Here is a 22,288-nt window from a genome sequence, read left to right on the forward strand (position 1 = left end):
GGGATGTGGCCTCCACCCTTGCTGATTCTTTTCCTGGCTTTAATGCTCCTCATTGGCCTACAGTTTTCTGGGTCTGGTTCCTTGTCTTCCAAACTAAATGTTTCCCAGTTCATGAAGGAATACCTCATGGAAATCCTTTGCATGAGTGTTTTTTCTTTTTTTTTCTTAACACTGTTGCCTTTTAATGGCTGGGCAACTGTGACACTTTTAAATACATAAATTCCTGTTATGGCTGCTAACAAGGAATCTCTTTCTCTCTTACTGCTGTCAGAGGGCTGAATGATTTCTGTAGGATTAGAAGCAGGTAGCCACATCAGGATTTGCCTTGTAACCTTGGCTTTGTTTCACTTCATCTGCATGTCCTTTCTCATTGTGGAGGGCGTCTTTCATCAGGATTTTGCTGAAGGGAACTGCCTCTCGCCAGAGATCTTTAGCTGCCAGGGATTTCTGGGAGCTAAATGGACTTTGGGTAGAATGGCTATGCTCTGAGTTGTGAGCGGTGGTCTTATTGTGGAGGATGAGGTGGTCTGCACTTTGGAGGAGGGTTTGGGGTTTTCTGAAAGGAATATTTGAACGCTGCTTGGACTCCTGACAAGTCAACTCATTAGCTCAGGCAAGCCTTTATTTTTCTTTGCTTTCATGAGTGGTACATATTGTCTCTCAACAGCTCTACTGAACACCCTTTTCAGGCTTCCAATTGCAACAGATGGCCTCCGAGACATGTTCTCAACCTCATCTGCACTCATGAGAGACCATTTTCAGGTATGAGAACACTGCTCCACATTGTACTTGCCTTTGTTGTGGTTTCTGCCTTTCACAGAGACTTCCTGCGAGGCCCAGGATGAAAGGAGGCAGTGAGGTCAAGGCCTCATCCATATTTCACTGACACCCACCTCTGGGGTCTCAGGTATGATTCCATCATTCAAAGACCCCACAACAAGTCACCAGACTACATTCTAATCTCCATGTGACCAGATGCTTGCACACAACCTGTTTCAGGAATGAAGGAAAAAAGCTGTTTGCTGCAACCACATCATAGTCTCACCATGCCTCCCCTCCAGTGGGACCGGACCACAAAGATGGCATGAAAAAGCCCCCAGGTGCACTTTTAGTGTCCCACAGTGGGTTATTGGAGGCAGAGATTTTTTGAGTCCAGCCTGGCTCTGCCTGTACCATTTTCTTCTACTTTGGCAGGCTGACAGATCTGACAGCCATGCGCTCAAGCCTGACTATGAATGCACATGCTCTAGTCTCAGGGAACAAGCACTGAGCTCGAGCTCTGGCTAGCATTGCAATGAATGCCACCATTGCCTAGCAATAAGTCCTATGGCTTGGAGGAGAAAGAGAACTCCATAAAGGTGCTTCACTGGTGGACTTTCATCTGTCTTCTCTGTGGGATCCCATGGATATTCTCATGATACTAGGAGATGGCAGACATGAGCTATCCTTAAGAAACGTCAAGCAGATTTCCAGGAATAAACCACAAAATCTGTAAGGATCCAAAGGACCTGCAAGATGCCTAAGGCATGCCTACACATTGTAGTGGTGAGTATTTTTAAAACTTGCCCCACTGTGATTTCTAGGTACAGTCCTTTGCTGTTCCTCGGGGTTGCGCCCTCCCAGGTGTGGTTTCCTGCATAACCACACAGCCTCAGAATCTGCCAGGCTGTGTGTTTCTGTGGGAGAGTTGCGAGTGTTGGATATCTGTGTGTGTGTGTGCATGTGTGTGTGTGTGTGTGTGTGTGTGTGTGTCTAGGCCAGCAAGTGAATTCTGCTTAAAGGAATGTGGCTAGCACACTTCAGCACTTATTTTTTTGCATCTCCCAACCTTTTGGTGACCTGTCTGTGTGTCTCTGCTTGGGCTGCAGGGCTCCATGTTCTTTCGTTTTCTGTGTATCATAAATCTGCAGTGAATTGGCAGTCTGGCTGAGACCCGATGGGTCCAAATCTCCTCCTCCTGAAAAAAAAAAAAAAAAGAAAGAGAGAGACTTCTAGAAAGAAGAGCACACCACATGCAAGAGCAGATATCTCTGAGTGTTTCATTGCTGTCTGGCCAACATAGAGAGAGACACTACCAATCCTGTCCACAGGACCACTTGTATTTACTTCTATTTGGTTCCCAGGGGAGCAGGTGCTTCACATCGTGAGGGGGCACTCCTCCATCACCTTGGATTTTCATTCTGGGACAGATAGTATGAGCAACAGTAAGGTCACATTGGGCTGAGGATACAATCTGGTGAGGCTTGGATGAGGTCCGGCACTTTCACCTGCAAAAAAGCTGAAGACAAATAACACAGAAGGTGCTTCCGATTGCATCCCCACATCCCCTTAATTGCATGAGCAGCCCACATCATGGCCAAGTGTTAAGGTGTGAGTACTCCAACATGCAGGGGACACGTGGAGTGCAAACTGGGCCATATTAGCAGCCTCTCAATTTGAAGGCTTTCATACCCATAGCCAAATGGCATTGGGATGCATTGATTCTGGGTGAGATGTGGCATTTACTCTTCCCTCTTCTTTTCTTGACTTCCATGTTCCTCATAAACCAAGGGTTTCCTGGGTCTGGCTCCATGTCTTCCACACTAAATGTTTCCCTGTTCATGAAAGATAACCCTCATGGGAATCCATTTCATGAGTGTTTCCTTCTGAATACTGTCACGTTTCAATGACTGGGCAGCTGTCAAACTTTTAAAAGCTTAATCTCACATTACAGCCAACAAAAGGAAACTCTTGTTTTCCAACTTTTATAAGAAGATAGCATGATTCCTGTAAGATGAGAAAGCAGGCAGCCATGTCTGGATTTGCCTGGTAGTCTTGGCACAGTTTCACATCATCTGCACATTACTTCTCATTGTAGGGGTTGAGGAGTCCATCACTGGGCTCTTGCTGGAAGTTACTGCCTCTCGCTAGATATCTTTTGGCTGCCAGAAATTTCAGAAAACAAAAGGGACTTTCAATAGGCTGGCTATGCTCTAGGTTGTGGAAAGTGGTCTCATTGTGAGGGCTGAATATGTTTGCACTTTGTAGGAGGATTTTGTGTTCTCTGAGAGGAAACTTTGAGCATTGCTGGGCCTCCAGCACAAGTCAGCTCTTTCTCTCAGGGGAACCTTCGTTTTTATTTGCTTTCATGGGGGGTTAAAATTGCTCCTCAACTGCACTATTGTACACTATTTTCTGGATTGGGGTCACCACAGACTGCCTCTGAGACATTGTCTCAACCTCATCTCTACCCGTAAGAGGTCAGTTTGAGGTAATGTGAACACTACTCTACCTTTGATTTTCCTTTGTCATGGTTCCTTCCTTTCCCTGAGAGCCCCTGTGAGGTCCAGGATGAAGGAAAGCAATGAAAACAAGGGCTTGGCCATCTTTTGCTGAAACTCACCTCTGGGGTCTCAGATATGATTCCATCAGAGTAAGACCCCTGAAGAACTTACCAGACTGTATTCCCATCCCCATGGGAACTGATTCTTGCACAGAGCCACTTTTGGGAATGGAGGCCTAAGAGCTATTTGCAGCTACCAGCTCACAATTTCAAAATACCTTTTTCTCCAGCAGGACTTCAACAAGGACATTGCCCAAAAGGGTCCCATGGTCATGACTTTCAGGGTCTAGCAATGGGTTATCACAGGCAAAATTTTTCGTGATACCAGGCCAGTTCCGCCTGTACCATTTTCCTCTGCTTAGACAGGCTGACGGCTCTGAAGGAAAGGCACTCGAGCCTGCCTTGTGAATGCACAGATGCTAGATTAAAGGCACCAGGCCTGAGCTGTGAGCTCTGGATAGCATCACAGCAAATGCCACCATTGCCTAGTGACAAGTCCCTAAAGCTTGGTGGAGACAACCTCTGTGGAGGTGTGTCGGTGGTGGATTGTCACTTGTTTTCTTTGTGGGATTTACAGGATAGTCTTATAAATGTAAGAGACGGCAGATGTAAGCCAGCCTGAAGAAACATCAGTCAGAGCCCCAGGAACAAATGGCAAAATTCCTAAGGATCCTAAAGGATCTGCAAGATGCCTCAGGCCTGTGTAGATGTCGTGGGAGTGAGTTTTTTTTCATGTAGACCCACTGTGATTTCTAGGTACAGCCATATGCTGTTCCTCATGGTTGCTTCCTTTCAGCTGGGGCTTCTTTCATAGTGAAACAGCCTTAGAATCTGTTGAGCTGTGTGTTTCTGTGAGAATGTTAAGAGTGTTGGATGCCTGCATGTGTGTTTGGCTTTCTGTGTTTGTGTGTGTATATGTCTGTGTATCTGTGTGTGTGTGCCTGTAACTGGAGTCTGCTTAAAGGAATGTGGCTAATACACTGCAGCGCTTCTTTTTTTCTTAATCTCCCAACTTTTTTTGGCCTGTCGTTGTGGCTGTTCTTGGGGTTCAGGGCTCCATGTTCTTTACCTTTCTGTGGAGCATGAATCTGCAGTGAGTTGGGAGGTTGGTGGAGACCTGCTGAGGTCCAAATCACCTCCCCTTGCCAAAAATAAAAAAACAGTCTTCCAGAAAAAAAGAGGAGCACACTATACCCAGGAAATAAACATCTTCCAGTGTTTCGTTGTCCAACAGAAGGAGAGACACTAGCATTCCTGTGAGAAATGCCCTGTTAATTTACCACAAATTTAGTTCCCAGCTGAGTAAGTGCTTCACATCATGAAGATGTACTACTCCATCATCTTTGGATTTCATTGTGTGACACAAAGTATGAGCAGCAATAAGGTGTAACAGGGGTAAGTATAAAATCTAGTGACTAGTAGATGGGGTCCCGCACCTTCATCTGCAAAAAATGGTGAAGACAGATGACAGAGAAGATATTTTCAATTGCATCCCCACATTCCCTTAATTGCACAAGCAGTCCACAACATGGTTCCGTTTTCAGTTGGGAGTACTCACATGTGCATGGAACATTTAAAGTGAAAACTGAAGACGTCTTACAAGCTGCTGATTTGAGGGCTTTCATACACGGAGCCAAATGGCAGTAGGATGGATTGATGCTTGGTGGGATGTGGCCTCCACATCTTCCTCTTACTTTTTTGACTTCCATGTTTCTCATTGGCCTAGGGTTTCCTGGGTCTGTCTCTACATCTTCCACACTAAACATTTCCCAGTTTATGTAAGTCCCTCATGGGAATGTATAGCATGAATGTTTTCTTTTAAAGAGTGTCACATTTTGAAACTGACTGGGCAGCTTTGATACTTTTAAAAGCATAAATTTCAGTTACAGCCACCAACAAGGAAACACTTGTTCTCCAACTTCTATTGGAGGGCTGCAAGATTCCTGTAGGATGATAGGCAGGCAGCTGTGTCTGGATTTGCCTGATGATACAGCCTCTGGTTCACTTCATCTGCACATTCTTTCCTATTTTGGAGGGGGTCTTTTATTGGGCTGTTGCTGGATGAGACTGTCTCTCATCACAGACCATATGGCTGCCAGGGATTTCAGAGAGCAAAAGGGACTTTGGGTAGGATGGCTGCATTCCAGGTTGTGGGTAGTGGTCTTGTTGTGAGCTATGAGGTTGTTTGAACTTTGCAGGATAATTTTGGGGTCCTCTGACATTAATATTTGAATGTTGCTGGGACTCCAGCATATGTCAGCTCATTCTCTCATGCAGCCTTGATTTTTCTTTGCTTTCATTGTGTGTCCATCTTACCCCCAGTAGCATTACTAGGCATACTTTTTAGTTTTCCAGTCATCAAAGATGACGTCTGTGACATGTCTCAACATCATCTGAACCCATGAGATGCCAGTTCAAACTGAAAGAACACTGCTGCTACTTGGATTTGCTTTTATCTTGGTTCCTGCCTTTCTCAGAGAGCCCCTGTGAGGCCCAGGATTAAGGGAGGCAGTCAGGTCAAGGGCCTGGCCATCTTTTGCAAACACCTACCTCTGGGGTCTTAGGTATGTTTCCATCATCCAAAGACCCATTAATAACTCACCAGACCACATGCCAATCCCCATGGGACCTGATTGTTGCAAACAGCCTCTTCTGCAAATGGAGTCTGAAGTGTAGTTTCCAAGGACTACCTCACAGTCTCAAAACACTTCCTCTTATAGAGGGACCTGACCACGGTGATGAACTGAAACATCCCTACATTTGAGACATTCAGGATCCCACAAGGGGTTCTCACAGGCAACCTTTTTACTGATATCAGGCCGACTCTGCCCTTACCATTTTTCTCTTCTTAGGCAGCCTGACAGCTCTGACAGCCAGGTCCCTGAGCCCACCTCATGATTGTGCATGTACTAATCTCAGGGCACCAAGACTGAGCTGTGAGCTCTGGCTAGCATCAAAGTGAATGCCACCGTTGCCTAGCAACAAGTCCATGGGGCTTGGGGGAAGGAGACCTCCACAGAAGTACATCAGCAGTGGATTCTCGTCTATCTTCTCTGTGGGATTAATGGGAGAGTCCCACGAACCCAGGAGATAGAAGACATGAGCCAGGCTGAAGAAATTTCAGAGCAGGGTCTCAGGAATAAGCAACACAGCCCAAAGGATCCAAAAGGATATGTGGGATTCCTCAGGCCTGACTAGACGTTGTAGGGCTGAGTCTTTTGGAAACTGACCACACGGTGATTTCTTGGTACAGCCCGCCTGCGTTCTCTGAGGTTCTCTCCCAGGTGGGGTTTCCTGCAGAACCACGCATCCTCAGAAGCTGTTGGGCTGTCTGATACTGTGAAAGTGTTGGATGTCTGTGTGTGGCTTTGTGTGTGCTTGTGTTTGTGTGTTTGTGTGTGTCAATAAGTGGAGTTTGCTTAAAGGAATATGGCTAATGCACTGCAGCATTTCTTTTCTTTCTTTTCTTTTCTTTTTTCTTTTCCTTTCCTTTCCTTTCCTTTCCTTTCCTTTCCTTTTCTTTTCCTTTCTTTTCTTTTCTTGTTTTGTCATGTCTTGTATTTTGTCTGTTAATTTTGGTGGCCTGTCTGTGTGGCTCTGCTTGAGCTGTGGAGTTCTGTGTTCTTTATTTTTCTGTGCATCATGAACCTGCAGTGAATTGGGAGGCTGGCTGAGAACAGCCATGGTCCAAATCACCTTCCCTTGAAAAAAAAAAGGCCACTCTTCAAGAAAGAAGATGAGCACACCACACCCAAGAACAGACATCTCCAGGTGTTTCATTTTCCTGTGACCAACCTGGAGAGAGACACCAGTGTTTATGTTTGCAGGGCCGCTTGAATTTTCCTTGAATTTGGTTCCCAGCACAGCAGGTGCTTCACCTTGTAAAGGGGCGCTCCTCCGTCATCTTGGGATTTCATTCTGGAAAAGAGAGTTGGAGCAGCAATGAGGACAGATATGTGTGAGGATGCAATTTGATGAGGGGTGGATGGGGTCCCGCATCTTCACCTGCAAAGAAGTTGAAGACAGATGACAGAGTAACTGCTTCCAACTCCATTTCCCCATTCACTTAATTGCACAAGCAGTCCACAACATGGTCCAGTGTCCAGGTGGGAGTACTCCAATGTGCAGGGAACATTTGGACTGCAAACTGAGGCTATCCTGAAAAGCTCCCAATTTGAGGGCTGTCATACACGGAACTTAGTAAGAGTGGGTGTTTTGAGGCTTGGTAAAATGTGACCTCCACAGTTGCCTCTTCTTTTCCCAAATTCCATGTTCCATATTCACCTAGGTTTTCCTGGGTCTAACTCAATGTCTTCCACACTAAATGTTTCCCGTTTCACGGAGAATGACCCTTATGGGAATCCATTGTGTGTTTTCTTCTAAACACTGTCTCATTTTAATTACTGGGTAGCTGTGATAGTTTTAATACCAAAAGTTCCCTTTACAGCCACCAACAAAGAAACCCCTGTTCTCCCAATTCTATCTGAGGGCTGCATGATTCCTATAGGATGAGAAACAGACAGCTGTGTCTTGCTTTTGCCTCTTAATCTAGGCTCTGTTTCATTTCATCTTTACATCTTTCTCACTGTGGAGATGTCTTGCATTGGGTTGTTGCTGGATGGATCTGCCTCTTGCCACAGATCTTTTGTTTGCCAGGGATTTTGGAATACAAAGGAACTTCATGTAGGCTGGCTGTGCTCCATTTGTGGGCCCTAGTCTCATTGTGGCAGCCAAGGATTTTAGCATTTTGCAGGATCAGTATGGGTCCTCTGACAGGAATCTTTGAACACTGGTTGGAATCTTTGAACACTGGTTGGATTCTAGCATGAGTCAGCTGGTTCTCTCAGGTGAGCACAATTTTTCCTGGCTTTCAGAGGGATCCATATTACCCCTCAACACACTACTGGACACACTTCTCAGGCTAGCAATCACCACAGACAGCCTCACAGACACTACCTCAACCTCGTCTGCACCCATGTGAGGACAGGTAGAGGTGTGAGAAAACTGAGCCACCTTGGACTTACATTTGTTATGCTTCCTGCCTTTCCCAGAGAGACCCTTGGAGGCCCAGGATGAAGAGAGGCAGTGAGGTCACAGGCTTGTCCATGTTTTGCTAACTGCCTCTGGGGTCTCAGGTGTGATTCTGTCATTCAAATACCCCACAACAACTAACCACAATATATTCCAGTCCCCATGGGACCAGAATCTTGCACACAGCCTTTTTCGTGAATGAAGTCAGAAAAGCAGTTTTCAATGCCCTCCTCACAATCTCAAATTGCCTCTTTCTCCAGTGGGATCTTACCACAAAGATGGCCCAAAAAGGCCCTAAAGTCGGGACTTTTAGGGACCCAAAGTTAGTTACCACATGTGGGTTTTTTCCTGATTCCAGGCCGGTTCTGCTTGTACCATTATTTTCTACTTAAGCAGAATGACAGCTGGGTGCCCGAACCTGCCTCGTGAATGCCCATACATTAGTCTCAGGGCACCAGACCATAGTTGTGAGCTCTAGCTAGCATCACAATGAATAACCCCTTTGGCAAACAACAATTCCCCATGGCTTTATGGAGGAGACCTCCACGGTGGTGCATTGGTCATGGATTCGCACCTGTCTTCTATGTGTTACTCTTGGGATAGTCCCATCATCCTAGGAGAAAGCAGACATGAGCTAGCCTGAAGAAACATCAAGCAGAGCCCTGTTTTAATGAGTGGTGAGTTTTGTTATATTTTAAACCATAAATTCCTGTTACAGTCTCCAAAATCAAAATTCTTGTTCTCCCATTTCTATTGGAGGGCTGCATAATTCCTGTAGGATGAGAATCAGGCAGCTGTCTCTGGCTTTTTTTTGTTGTTGTTTAAGCTAGCCTCTGTTTCATTTCATCTGCACAGCCTTCTGATTTTGGAGGGGCTTTTTCATTGAGCTGTTGCTGGATGAAACGGCCTCTTGCCACAGAAAATTAAGCTGCAAGAGAATTCAGAGAGCAAAAGGGACTTCAAGTAGCCTGGCTGTGCTTCAGGTTGTGGGCCTTTGTCTCGTGGTGGGGGCTGAGGTTATTTGCACTTCACAAGGGGCTTTTGGGTCCTCTGATAGAAACCACTGGTTATTGCTTGGATTCCAGCACAAGGCAGCTCATTCTCTCAGGTGAGCCTTGATTTTTATTTGCTTTCAGGGAAATCCACAGTGCCCCTCAACAGCACTAGTGGGCACCATTTTCAGTCTTGCCATCAATACAGACAGCCTCGGAGACACTGTATCAACCTCATCTGCTACCATGAGAGGCCAGTTCGAGGTGTGAGAACACTTCTCCACATTGGACTTGCCTTTGTCAAGTTCCTACGGCCTGAAGTGGTCCTGAAGTCAAGACTTTGAGGGTCCTGCAGTGGGTTTTCACAGGCAGCCATTTTCCCAATACCAGGACATCTCTTCCTGTACCATTTTTCTCTGCTTACGCAGGCTGCCAGCTCTGAAAGCCAGGTACCTGAACCTGCCTTACGAATGCACATGTGCTTGTCTCAGGGCACCAGGCTTGATTGTGAGCTCTGACTAGTATCTCAGTGAATGTCACCATTGCGTAGCAACAAGTCCCTGTGGCGTGGCAGAGAAGGAGACCTCCATGGAGTTGCTTCGGTGGTAGTCTCTCTTCTCTTCTCTGTGGGATCCATGAGATTGTCCCATGAACTTAGAAGAGAGCAGAGGTAAGCCAGCCTGAAGAAACATCAAGCAAAGCCTCAGGAATAAATCTCAAAATCCCTAAGGACCCAAAATAATCTGCAAGATTCCTCAGCCATGCCTGGATGTTGTAGGGTGAGACTTTTTGAAACTTGCCCCAGTGCGATTTCTAGGTAGAGTCTGCTGGTGTTCCACAGGGTTGCATCTCCCAGGTGAGGATTCGTGCAGAACTGTGCAGCCTCAGGAGCTGCCAGATGGTGTGTTTTTGTTGGAGTGTTTGGAGGTTTTGATGTCTCCGTGTGTGTGTGTGGCACTGGGGTGTGTTTATGTGTGTGTGTGTGTGTGTGTGTGCCTTTAAGTGGAGTCTGTTTGAAGGAATGTGGCTGACACACTTCAGAATTTCTCTTTTTTTTGAGTCTTTCAACCTTTTGGTGGCCTGTCTGTGTGGCTGTGCTTGGACTGCGAAGCTCCATGTTCTTATTTTTTTGATGGATCATGAAACCGCAGTGAATTCGGAACTGGGCTGAGAACTGCCTGTGCCCAAATCACCTCCCTCTCAAAAAATAAAAAATAAAAGCCACTCTTCTAGAAAGAATGTGAGCACACCACACCAAATAATAGATATCTCCGAGTATTTCGTTGTCCTGTGCCCAACCCAGAAAGAGGCATTTGCATTCCTATCTGAAGGACCCCTTGAATTTACCTTGAATTCAGTTTCCAGTACAGCAGGTGATTCAGGTCATGAGTAGTCACTCCTCCATCGTCTTGAGATTTCATCCTGAAACATCAAGTCTGTGTAGCAGAAAGGTCACATAGGGGTGAGGATACAATCTGGTGGGAAATGGATGGGGTTCAGCAACTCCACCTGCAAAAAAAAAAAAAAATGACAGATGACACAGAAGATACTTCCAAATTTATCCCTGCATTCCTTTAATTGCAGAAACAGTCCACACAATGGCCCCCTGTTCAGGTGAGAGTACTCTAATGTGCAAGGAACACTTGGGATGCAAATTGGGGTCACCCTTGCAGAATCCTGATTTGAGAGCTCTCACACCTGGAGCCAAATGAGAGTGCAGTGGATTAATACTGAGTGGGATGTGGTTTCTACACTTGCCTCTTCTTTTCTTGACTTCCATGATCCTCATCTTTCTAGGATTTCCTGGGTCTAGTTCAATGATTTACACACTAAACCTTTCCCTGTTCACAGAGAACGATCCTCATGGGAATCCATGACATAAGTGTTTCCTTCTAAACACTGTCACATTTTAAAGACTGTGGAGCTTTGATACTTTTTAAATCGTAAATTTTCATTACAGCCACAAGCAAAGAAACTCTTGTTCGCCCACTTCTATTGAAGAGCTGAATGATTTAACATGAGAAGTAGGCAGCCATGTCTTGCTTTGGTCTTGTAATCTAGCTTCTGCTTTATTTCATGTGCATGACCTTTTCATTGTAGAGGGGTTATTTCATGGGGCTGTTTCTGGAGAGACTGCTTCTTGCCACAGATTATTTAGCTGCCAGGTAATTCAGAGTGCAAAAGGGACTTTGAGTGGGCTGGCTGCACTCAGGTTGAGGATCTTTGTCTCATTTTGGGGGCTGAAGTTGTTTGCACTTTACAGGAGGCTTTTGGCACCTCTGACAGGATTCACTGAACATTGCTTGTACTCCAGCACAAGGTAGATTTTTCTCTCAGGTGAGCCCTGATTTTTCTTTGCTTTCTTGGGGAGTTGACAGTGTCCCTCAACAGCACTATAAGACACCCTTTTCAGGCTTTCCATCACCAGAGATGTCCTCTGAGACATTGTCTCAACATCATCTGCACCCATGAGAGGTCATTCTGAGGTACTAGAACACTGATCCACCTTGGACTTGCCTTTGTTGTTGTTCCTGCCATTCCCAGAGAGCCCCTGCAAAGCCTCAGATGAAGGCAGGCAGTGAGGACAAGAGCCCACCATCTTTCACCTACACCTGCCTTTGGGGTATCAGGTAAAATTCTATCACCCAAAGAACCCTCAACAACACACCAATTATATTCCAATCTTCATGGGACTCAATTCTTGCTCACAGCCTCTTGCAGTAATGGAGTCAGAAGAGAAGGTTCCACCGACAATGTAACAGTCTGGAAATGCCTCATGGCCAGTGGGAGTTCACTACAGAGATGGCCTGAAGGGATGCTGAGATCAAGACTTTTAGGGTCACGCAGTAAGTTTTCAAAGGCAGCAAGGCAGCATTCTTCCCAATACCATGACAGCTCTGCTTGTACCATTTTCCTCTTCTTAGGCAGGCTGATAGCTCTGACACCCAGGAGCCCAAGCCTTCCTCAGGAAAGCAAATGCACTAGTCTCAGGGCACCAGGCCTGATTGTGAGTTCTGGCTATCGTCACAATGAATGCCAATGTTGCCTAACGACAAGTCCAAGAGGCTTCGCAGAGAAGGAGACCTGCCTGGAGGTGTGTCAGCGGTGGACTCTTGCCTGTCTTCTCTGTGTGATACACGGGATAGGCCCATGATCACAGGAGAGGGCAGACGTAAGCCAACCTCAGGAAACGTCAAGCAGAGCCCCAGAAATTAAATATGAGATCCTTATGGACCCAAAAGAATCTCCCGGATTCCTCAGGCCTCCCTAGACATTGTACGAGTGAGTCTTTTTGAAACTTGCCCCACTGTGATTTCTAGGCACAACCCACCTGTGTCCTTGGGGTATCTCTCTCCCAGGTGGGGCTTCCTACAGAACCACACAGACTCTGGAGCTGCCAGGCTGTGTGTTTCTGTGGGAGTGTTGTGATTGTTGGATGTCTGCATGTGTGTTTGGCATTGTATGTGAGTGTGTGTGCTTCAAGTGCGCCTGTAAGTGGAGTCTACCTGAAGGACTGGCTAACGCACTTCAGTGCTTCTATTTTTTGAGTCTCCCAATCTTGGGGTGGTCTTTCCTGCTCTGTTGTGGTTATGGGGCTCCGTCCGTCTTCTTTATTTTTCTGTGGATTATGAATTCACAGTGAATTTTGAGGTGGGCTGAGACACATCAGCATCCAAATCATTACCTCTGCCAAAAAAAAAGAAAGCCACTATTCTAAGAAGAAGAGGATCACACCACACCAAAAAAAGACATCTCTGAGTGTTCCTTTGTCTTTCAGCCAACCGAGGGAGAGACACTAGCAGTCCTGTCCAAAAGGCCTCTTGAATTTACCTCGAATTTCGTTCCTAGCCAAGCAGGTGCTTCATGTCATGAGGGGTCCCTCCCAAATTGTCTTGGTATTTCATCCTGGGACATAGTGGGTGAGCAGCAATAAGGTAAGATAGGGTGAGATAGAATCTGGTGAGAGGTGGATGGGGTATCACAATTTCACCTGCGAAAAAATGAAGACACATGACACAGAAGGTGCTTCCAAATCCATCCCTGCATTTCCTCAATTGCACAAGCAGTCCAAAACACAGCCCGGTATTCAGGTGGGAGTACCTCCAGTGTGCAAGGAACATTTTGAGGGCAAATTAAGGTTGTGGATTGATGCTGACTGGAATGTGGCCTCCACAATTACCTATTCTTTTCCTGACTTCCATGTTTTTCCGTGGCCTAGGGTATGGCTCAAAGACTTCTACACAAAATGTTTCCCAGTTCATGGATTAAAAACCCTCATGCAAATCCATGGCTTGCATGTTTTCTTCTAAACACTCTCACATTTTAGTGACTGGGCAGCTTTGATGCTTTTAAAATCACAAATTACCATTGCATCTGCAAAAAAGGAACCTCTTGTTTTTCCACTTCAATCTGAGGGCTGCATGATTCTTGTAGTTTGAGAAACAGGCAGGCATGTCTGGCTTTTGCCTGGTAATCTATCCTGTTTCACATTATCTGCATGGTCTTCTCATTGTGGTGGGGACTTTTCACTGGGCTGTTGCTGGATAGGACTGCCGCTTACCACAGATTATTTAGTGGCAGGGATTTGAGAAAGAAAGAAAGACTTCAGATACGCTGGCTGCATTCCAGAATGTGTGTTTCTGGGGGCTGAGATTGCTGCTACCTTGCAGCAGCCTTTTAGGTCCTATGACAGGAGGCATTGAACACTGCTTGGACTCCAGGACAAGACAGCTCATTCTCTCAGGAAAGCCTTGATTTTTCTTTGCTTTCATGGGAAATCCACAGTGCCCCTCAAGAGCATTATTGGACACCCTTTTTTAGACATGCTGTCTCCTCAGACAACCTCTGAGACAATGTCTCAACCCATCTGCACACCTGAGAGGCCAGTCCAAGGTGCAAGAACACTGATCCACTTTGGAGTAGCCTTTGTCATGGTTCCTGATTCTCTGAGAGAGCCTCTGTGAGGTCCATGATGGAGGGAGGCAGTGAGGTTAACAGACCCACTACCTTTCACTGACACCCACCTCTGGGGTCTCAGGCATGATTCTATCACCAAGAGAACCTTTAACAACACACCAGAGTATATCAAAATCCCCAAGGGACATGGTTCTTCCACACAGCCTCTTTGGAGAATGAAGTCAGAAGAGCAGTTTCCAGTGACCACCTCGCAGTCTCAAAATGTCTCCTTTTACAGTGGGACGCGACAATGAAGATGGCCCCAAAGAGCCCAGATGTTGAAAATTTTAGGGTCCCACAGTGGGTTTTTGAAGGCAGCCTTTTTCCTGATACCAGCCTTTCTCTGCCTGTACCATTCTCCTCTGCTTAGGCAGGCTGACAGCTCTGAGAGCCAGATGATTGAACCTGCCTCACAAATGTATATGCACTAGTCTCAGAGCACCAGGCCTGATGGTGAGCTCTGGTTAGCATCACAATGAATGTCACCATTGCCTAGCAACATGTCCTTGGGGCTTGGTGGAGAAGGAGACCGCCATGAAGGTGTGTCAGCAGTGGACTCTGGCATGTCTTCTCTGTGGGATTTACAGGATAGTCCATGATCTTAGGAGAGGTAGACTTGAGAAACTCTGAAGAAATGTCAAGCAAACTCCCAGGAATAAACCAAATCCCAAAGGATCCAAAATAATCTGCAGGATTTATCAGGCCTGCCTAGGGGCTGTAGGGGTGAGTCTTTTTAAACTTTCCCTAGTTTGATTTCTAGATACAGCCTGCCTGTGTTCCCTGGGGCTGCTCTCTCCCATGCGGACCTACCTGCAGAACCACACAGCCTCAACAACTGCTGGGCTGTGTGTTTCTGTTAAAGTGTTGTGAATGTTGGATGTCTGCATGTGTTTGTGACACTGTGTGTTTGTGTATGTCTGTGTGTGTGTGTGTGTGTGTGCACCTGTAAGTGGAGTCTGGTTAAAGGAATGTGCCTAACGCACTTAAGCACTTCTTTTTTTTTTAGTCTCCCAACTTTTTGGTGGCCTGTGTGTGTGGCTCTGCTTGTTCTGTGGGGCTCCATCTTCTTTATTTTTCTGTTGATAATGTATCAGCAGTGAATTGTGAGGAATATGAGGCCTACCAGCATTTATGCCACCTCCACATGCAGAAAAAGTCACTCTTGTAGAAAAAAGAGGAGCACACCACACACAACAGACATCTCCCAGTGTTTCCTTGTTCTGCCGCCAACCCATTTAAATGCACTAGTGGTGCTGCCCACAGGGCACGTTGAATTTACCTGGAATTCAGTTTCCATCCGAGCAGGTGCTTCACATTGTGAGGGGAAACTCCTCCATTATATTGGAATTTCATACTGGAATGTACAGTGTGAGCAGCAATAAGGTCAGAGAATCGTGAAGATACAATCTGATGAGAAGTGGATAGGGTCCACAACTTCACCTGCAAAATAAAAAATGAAGATAGATGACACAGAAGATGCTTCCAACTCCATCCCTGCCTTCTCTTAATTGTGCAAGAGGACCACAGAATGGCCCTTTGTTCAGGTGGGAGTACTCCAATATGCAAGGAATATTTGGGGTGTAAATTGGGGCCATCCTGGCAAACTCCTGATTTGAGGGCTTTCATAGCCAGAGACTAAAGGGAGTGGAATGGATTTATGCTGGGGGTGATGTGGCCTCCACACTTGTCTCTTCTTTTCCTGACTTCCATGTTCCTCATTGGACTAAGGTTTCCTTGGTCTGGCTCATCAGACCAGTTCTAAATCTTTCCCAGTTCATGGAGAACAATAATCATGGGAAATCATTGCATGAGTATTTCCTTTTAAACACTGTCACATTTTAATGACCGGGCAGCTTTGATACTTTTAAAACCATAAATTTCCATTACAGCCACCAACCAGGAAACTCTTGTTCTCCGACTTTTATCCGAAGGCTGCATGATTCCTCTAGGATGAGAAGCAAACAGCTGTGCCTGCCTTTGCCTAGTAATCTAGCCTCTGTTTCATTTAATCTGCATGGCCTTCTCATTGTTTAGGGTGTTTTTCCTTGGGATGTTGCTGGATGGGACTGCTTCTCACCACAGATTATTTAGCTGCCAGGAATTCAGAGAGGAAAAGGGACTTTGGGTAGGCTGGCAACGCTGCAGATTGCGGGTCTTTGTCTCATCGTTCGGGCTGAGCTGGTTTGCACTTTGCAGGAGGATTTTGGGTCCTCTGACATGAATCATTGAACATTGCTTGAACTCCAGCAAAAGGCAGCTCATTCTTTCATGTGAGTTTTGGTTTTACTTTGCTTTCTTAGCAAATCCACAGTGCCCCTCATCAGTACTACTGGACATCATTTACAGGCTTGCCATCACCACAGACAACCTCTGAGACACTGTCTCAACCTCATTTGCACACAAGAGGCCAGCCTGAGGTGTGAGAACACTGGTACACCTTTCACTTGATGTTGTCATGGTTGCTGCCTTTCCCAGAGAGCCTTTGTGAAGCCCAGGATCAACAGAGGCAGTGAGGTCAACAGCTTGACTGTCTTTCACTGATACCTGCCTCTGGAGTCTTAGGTATAATCCTATCATCCAAGTTACCCTCAATAACAAACCAGACTATATTGCTGTCCTCATGGGGACCCGATTCTTGCACACAGCCTTTTCCCAGAATGGAATCAGAAGACCACTTTCCAGTAGCCACCTCGAAGTCTAGAAAAGCCTCTTACTTCAGTAGAACCCCACCATGGAGATAGCCTGAAGGGGCCCTGAGTTTGAGATTTTTAGGGTCCCACAGTATGTTTTCACCAGCAGCATTTTTTTCCATACTAGGCCAACTCTACCTGTACCATTTTCCTCTGCTTAAGCAGGCTGACAACTCTTGACAGCCAGGCACCAAAGCCTGTCTCACAAATGTACATGCACTAGCCTCAGGGCACCAGGCCTGATTGTGAGCTCTGGCTAGCATCACAATGCATGTCACCATTGCCTGGGGACAGGTCCCTGTGGCTTGGAGGATAAGAAGACCTCCTTGAAGGTGTGTTGGGAATGGACTCTCACCTGTCTGCTCTGTGGGATCCACGGGATAGTCCCCTGATCCTAAGAGAGGGCAGATGTGACTCAGCCTGAAGAAACATCAAGCAGGGCCCCAGGAATAAATGGCAAAATTCCTAAGGATCCAAAAATCAACAGGATTTCTCAGGCCTGCCTAGACGTTGTAGAGGTGAGTCTTTTTGAAATGTGCTATGCTGATTTCTAGGTACAGCCTGCATGTGTTCCGGGGGTTTCATTCTACAAGGTGGGGATTCCTGCAGAACCACGCAGCCTCAGGAGCTGCCGGGCTGGATTTTTTTTGGCGGGGGGTTTGTTGTGAGTTTTGGATGTCTGTGTGGGTGTGCGTGGGTGTGTGTGTGTGTGTGGCATGGTGTGTATGGCATGGTGTGTGTGCGTGTGTGTGTGTGTTCCTGTAAGTGGAGTCTACTTTAAGAAATGCAGCTAATGCACTTCAGCTCTTCTTTTTTTAAAATCTCACAACCTTTTTTTGCCCTGTCTGTGTGGCTCTACTTGGGCTGTGAGGCTTCGTGTTCATTTTTCAGTGCGTCATGAATCCGCAGTGCATTTGGAGGTATGCAGAGACCCACTGGTGTCCACATGACCACCCCTTGCAAAAAAATTCGAGTCTTCTAGGAGGGAGATGAGAACACCTCCTAGTGTTTCATTGTTTTATGGTCAAGTCATTAAGAGACACTAGCAGTTCTGCCCACATGACCCTTGAATTTACCTCGAATTTGGTTTCCAGACAAGCAGGTGCTTCACATCATGAGGGTTCACTTCTCCATTGTCTTAAGATTTCATGCTCAGACATAGAGTGTGAGCAGCAATAAGGTCAGATAGGTGTCAAGATTCTATCTGGTGATGGGTGGATGGGGTCCCACAAATTCACCTGCAAAAAAAATTAAGATAGGTGACACAGAAGTTGCCTCCAACTCCAATCCTGCATTCCCTTAAGTGCCCAATTAGTCCACACCATGGGCTGCTGTTCTGATGAAAGTATTTCAATGTGCAAGGAATATTAGGAGTGCAAATTTGGGCCATTCTGGCCAACTCCCGATAGGATAGCTTTCATACAAGGAGTCAAATGGGATTAGAATGAATTTATGCTGGGTGGGACATGGCCTCCCCATGTGCCTCTTCTTTTCCTTACTTCCATGTTGCTCATCAGTCTATGGTTTCATAAGTCTTCCTAAACAACATCCACAATAAACGTTTCCTGGTTCACGAACAACGGCCCTCATGAAAATCCATTGCATGAGTGTTTTCTTCTAAACGCTGTCACGTTTTCATGACTGGACAGCTGTGATACTTTTAAAAGTGTAAATTCCCAATACTGTCGCCAAGAAGGAAACTCTTGTTCTTCCACTTCTATTGGAGTGCTGCATGATTCCTGTAGGATGAGAAGCGAGAAGCAAGAACCAGTGTCTGGTTTTGCCTGGTAATCTAGGTTCTGTTTCATTTCATCTGCACATCCTTTCTCATTGTGAAGGATGCCTTTCACTGGGCTCTCGCTGGATGGGAGTGTCTCTCACCACAAATCTTTGGCTGCCAGGGATTTCAGGGAGTATGTCAGACTTTGGGGAAGCTGGTTGTGCTCCAGGTTGTTGGTCTGGTGGGTTGTCTTCTCATTTTGGGGACTGAGTTTTTTTGCATTTTGCAGAAGGCTTTTGCATCCTCTGCCAGGAATCTTGCTTGGAATCCAGCACAACTCAGCTTATTCCATCAGGTGAGTATTGATTTTCATTTGCTTTCATAATTGATCAAAAATGCCCCTCAAAGCACTACTGAAAAACCTTTGCAGGCTTGCAATCACCACAGATGGCCTCTGAGACACTGTCTCATCATCTTTACCCATTAGAGCCCAGTTTGATTTATGAGAACACTTCTCTAACTAGGACTTGCCTTTGTCTTGGTTCCTGCCTTTCTCAGAGAGCCCTTGCAAGACCTAATATGAACGGAGGTAGTGAGGTCAAGGGCCCAGTCATTGTTCACTGACTCCCATATTGGGGGTCTCAGGTATGATTCCATCACCCAAATAACCTTTAATAACTTACCAGACGATATTCCAATCCTCATGTTACCTGATTCCTCTTCACAGCCTCTTTCAGGCATGGAGTCCAAAGAGGAGTTTCCTGCAACCACCTCACAGTCTCAAAATGACTCCTCCTCCAGAGGGACTGGACCATGCAGAGGGCCCTAAGGGGCCCTGAGGCTGAGAATTTCAGGATTACAGAGCATATTTTCACAGGCAGTCTTTTTTCTGATACCAGGTCAACTCACTCATACCATTTTTCTCTGGTTAGGCGGGCTGACAGCTGTGACAGCTGGGCTCAAGAGCCTGCATCCTGAATGTGCCTTTGCTAGTTTCAGGGGAGGAGGCCTGAGCTTTCATCTCTAAATGCATCACAATTAATTCCACTGTTGCCTAGCAACAAGTCTCTGCATCTTGTTCGATCAGGAGACCTTTGTGGAGGTGGGTGGGCCATGGATTCTTGCTTGTGTTCTCTGTGGTATCCTTCGGATAGTCCCATGAATGTAAGAGAGGGCAGACATGAATGAAGGGGTGGCCTGCCCTTCCACACTTGTGGGTATTTCTAGTTGGGTGGGATGAGAGACTGAAAAAAGAAATAAGACACAGAGACAAAGTATAGAGAAACAACAATGAGCCCAGGAGATTGCCGCTTAGCACACCAAGGACCTGCACAGGCACCAGTCTCTGAGCTCCCTAAGTTTTTATTGATTATTATTTTCATTGTTTGGGGATTTCCACAGTACATTGTGCCCCTGGTTTATTGAGACTAGAGAATGGCAATGAGTTTTACCAAGTATACTGCTTGTAAACATTTTGTTAACAAGGAACGTCCTGCACAGCCCTAGATCCCTTAAACCTAGATTTCATACAACACATGTTTTTGCGAGCTCCAAGTTGGGTCAAAGTGGCTGGGGCAAAGTGACTGGGGTAAAGCTCCAAATTAACAACATCTCAGCAAAGCAATTGTTTGAAGTACAAGTCTTTTTCAAAATGGAGTCTCTTATGTCTTCCCTTTGTACATAGACACAGTAACAGTCTGATCTCTCTTTCTTTTCCCTACACATGAACCAGCCTGAAGAAACATCAAGTAGAGCTTCAGGAATAAACTGTGAAATGCATAAGGATACAAAAGATCTGCAGGATGCCTCAGGCCTGCCTAGATGTTGTTGGGGTTAGTCTTTTTACACCTACCCCACTATGATTTCTAAGTACAGCCTGCCTGTGTTCCCTAAGGTTGCTCTTTCAGGTGGGGCTTCCTGCAGAAACATGCAGCATCAGAAGTTGCCATGCTATGATGTGTTTTTGTGGGAGTGTTGTGAATGTTGGATGTCTCTGTGTGTGTGTGTGTGTGTGTTTGTGTTGCTGTGTGTGTGTTTGTGTATGTGTGGCTGTAAGTTGGTCTACTTACAGAAATGTGGCCAACACACTGCAGAGCTTCCTTTTATTGAATCTCCCAACCTTTTGGTGGCCTGTCTTTGTGACTCTGCTTGGGATGCAAGACTGTATGTTTTACATTTTCCTGTGGATCATAAATCTGCAGTGAATTTGGAGGCTTGCTGAGACCCGCTGGTGTTCTGTTCACCTCCTTCTGGAAGAAAAGTCACTCTTCTAGAAAGAAGACGAGCACACCATATCCACAAACACACATCTTTCTGTGTTTCATTGTCCTGTAGCCAACCCAGGGAGAGATACCAGAAGTCCTGTCTGCAGGGCCCCTTGAATTTACCTCGAATTTGGTTCATAGCCAAGCAGGTGCTTCACATTGTAAGGCTTCAGGTTCACTCCTCCAACATCTTGGGATTTCATTCTTGAACAGAGTATGAGCAGAAATAAAGTCAGATGGCATGAGAATTCAATCTCATTTACCTGGTGAGGGGTAAATAGAGTCCTGAACCTTCACCTGCAAAAAAAATGAAGACAGATGACACAGAAGGTGTTTCCAACTGCATCGCCGCATTTACTTAATTGTACAAGCAGTCCACACCATTGCCAGGTGTTCAGGTGTGAGTACTTCTACATAAAGGGAACATTTAGAGTGCAAACTGGGCCATCCTGGCAAAATCCTGATTTGAGGAATTTCATACCCTCAGCCAAATGGGAGTGGGATGTATTGATGCTGGGCGGGATGTGCCCTGCCCACTTGCCTCGTCTTTTCCAGACTTCCATGTTCCTCTTTGGCCTAGTGTTTCCTGGGTCTGGTTCCATGTCTTCTACACAAATCAATTCCCAGTACACAGAGGATGACCCTCATAGGAATTCATTGTGTGACTGTTTTCCTTCTAAACACTGTCACGTTTTATGACTGTACAACTGTCACAATTTTAAAGCCATAAATTCTCATTACATCTGCCACCAAGGAAACTCTTGTTCTCCCACTTCAATTGGAATGACACACAATTTCTGTAGGATGAGAAGCAGGCAGCTGTGTCTGGATTTTGCCTGGTAATCTGGCTCTGTTTGATTACATCCACACATCCTTTCTCATTGTGCAGGTCACCTCTCACTGTACCGTTACTGGATGGGATTGCCATCTTTTGGCTGCCATGGATTTCAGGGAGAAAAAGGGACCTCAGGTAAGCTGGTTTCAATGAGGTTGTGTATGGTGGTCTGGTTGTGGGGACTGAGGTTGTCTGCACTTTGTAGGAGGCTTTTGCATCTCCTGGCAGGTATCTTGGAATGTTGCTTGGATCCCAGCACAAGTCAGCTCTTCTCTCAGTTGAGCCCTGATATTTATTTGCTTTCACAGGTGGTCCACAGTACCCCTCAATAGCACTACTGAACAACGTTTTTTCAGGCTTGCAGTCACCATAGACGGCCTCTGATACATTGTCTCAAACTCATCTGCAACACGTGAGAGGCCAGACTATAGTGTAAGAACACTGCTCCACCTTGAGCTTGCCTTTGTGGTGGTTCCTG

At 46.0% G+C, this 22,288-nt stretch overlaps 2 long non-coding RNA genes across 3 annotated transcripts; one reads left to right on the forward strand and one right to left on the reverse strand.

The window, feature by feature from the left end:
- Positions 1 to 2,124: 2,124 nt before the first annotated feature.
- LOC131382470 (uncharacterized) lies at positions 2,125 to 13,316 on the reverse strand. Its single transcript, XR_009211968.1, has 4 exons — positions 13,177 to 13,316; positions 10,693 to 10,854; positions 7,118 to 7,240; positions 2,125 to 2,278 (listed from the first exon to the last, which is right to left on the reverse strand). It is a non-coding gene; the product is annotated as an uncharacterized LOC131382470 (long non-coding RNA).
- Positions 13,317 to 14,889: 1,573 nt separating this feature from the next.
- LOC131382472 (uncharacterized) lies at positions 14,890 to 21,946 on the forward strand. 2 transcript variants are annotated; one of them, XR_009211971.1, is made up of 4 exons: positions 14,890 to 15,024; positions 19,001 to 19,066; positions 20,444 to 20,543; positions 21,865 to 21,946. It is a non-coding gene; the product is annotated as an uncharacterized LOC131382472 (long non-coding RNA). The 2 variants fall into 2 exon arrangements; XR_009211970.1 differs by lacking the exon at positions 14,890 to 15,024 and adding an exon at positions 17,374 to 17,509.
- The last annotated feature ends 342 nt before the right edge of the window (positions 21,947 to 22,288 follow it).

This window comes from Hylobates moloch, unplaced genomic scaffold (genome assembly GCF_009828535.3).
Source record: "Hylobates moloch isolate HMO894 unplaced genomic scaffold, HMol_V3 SCAFFOLD_25, whole genome shotgun sequence".
NCBI lineage: Eukaryota > Metazoa > Chordata > Mammalia > Primates > Hylobatidae > Hylobates > Hylobates moloch.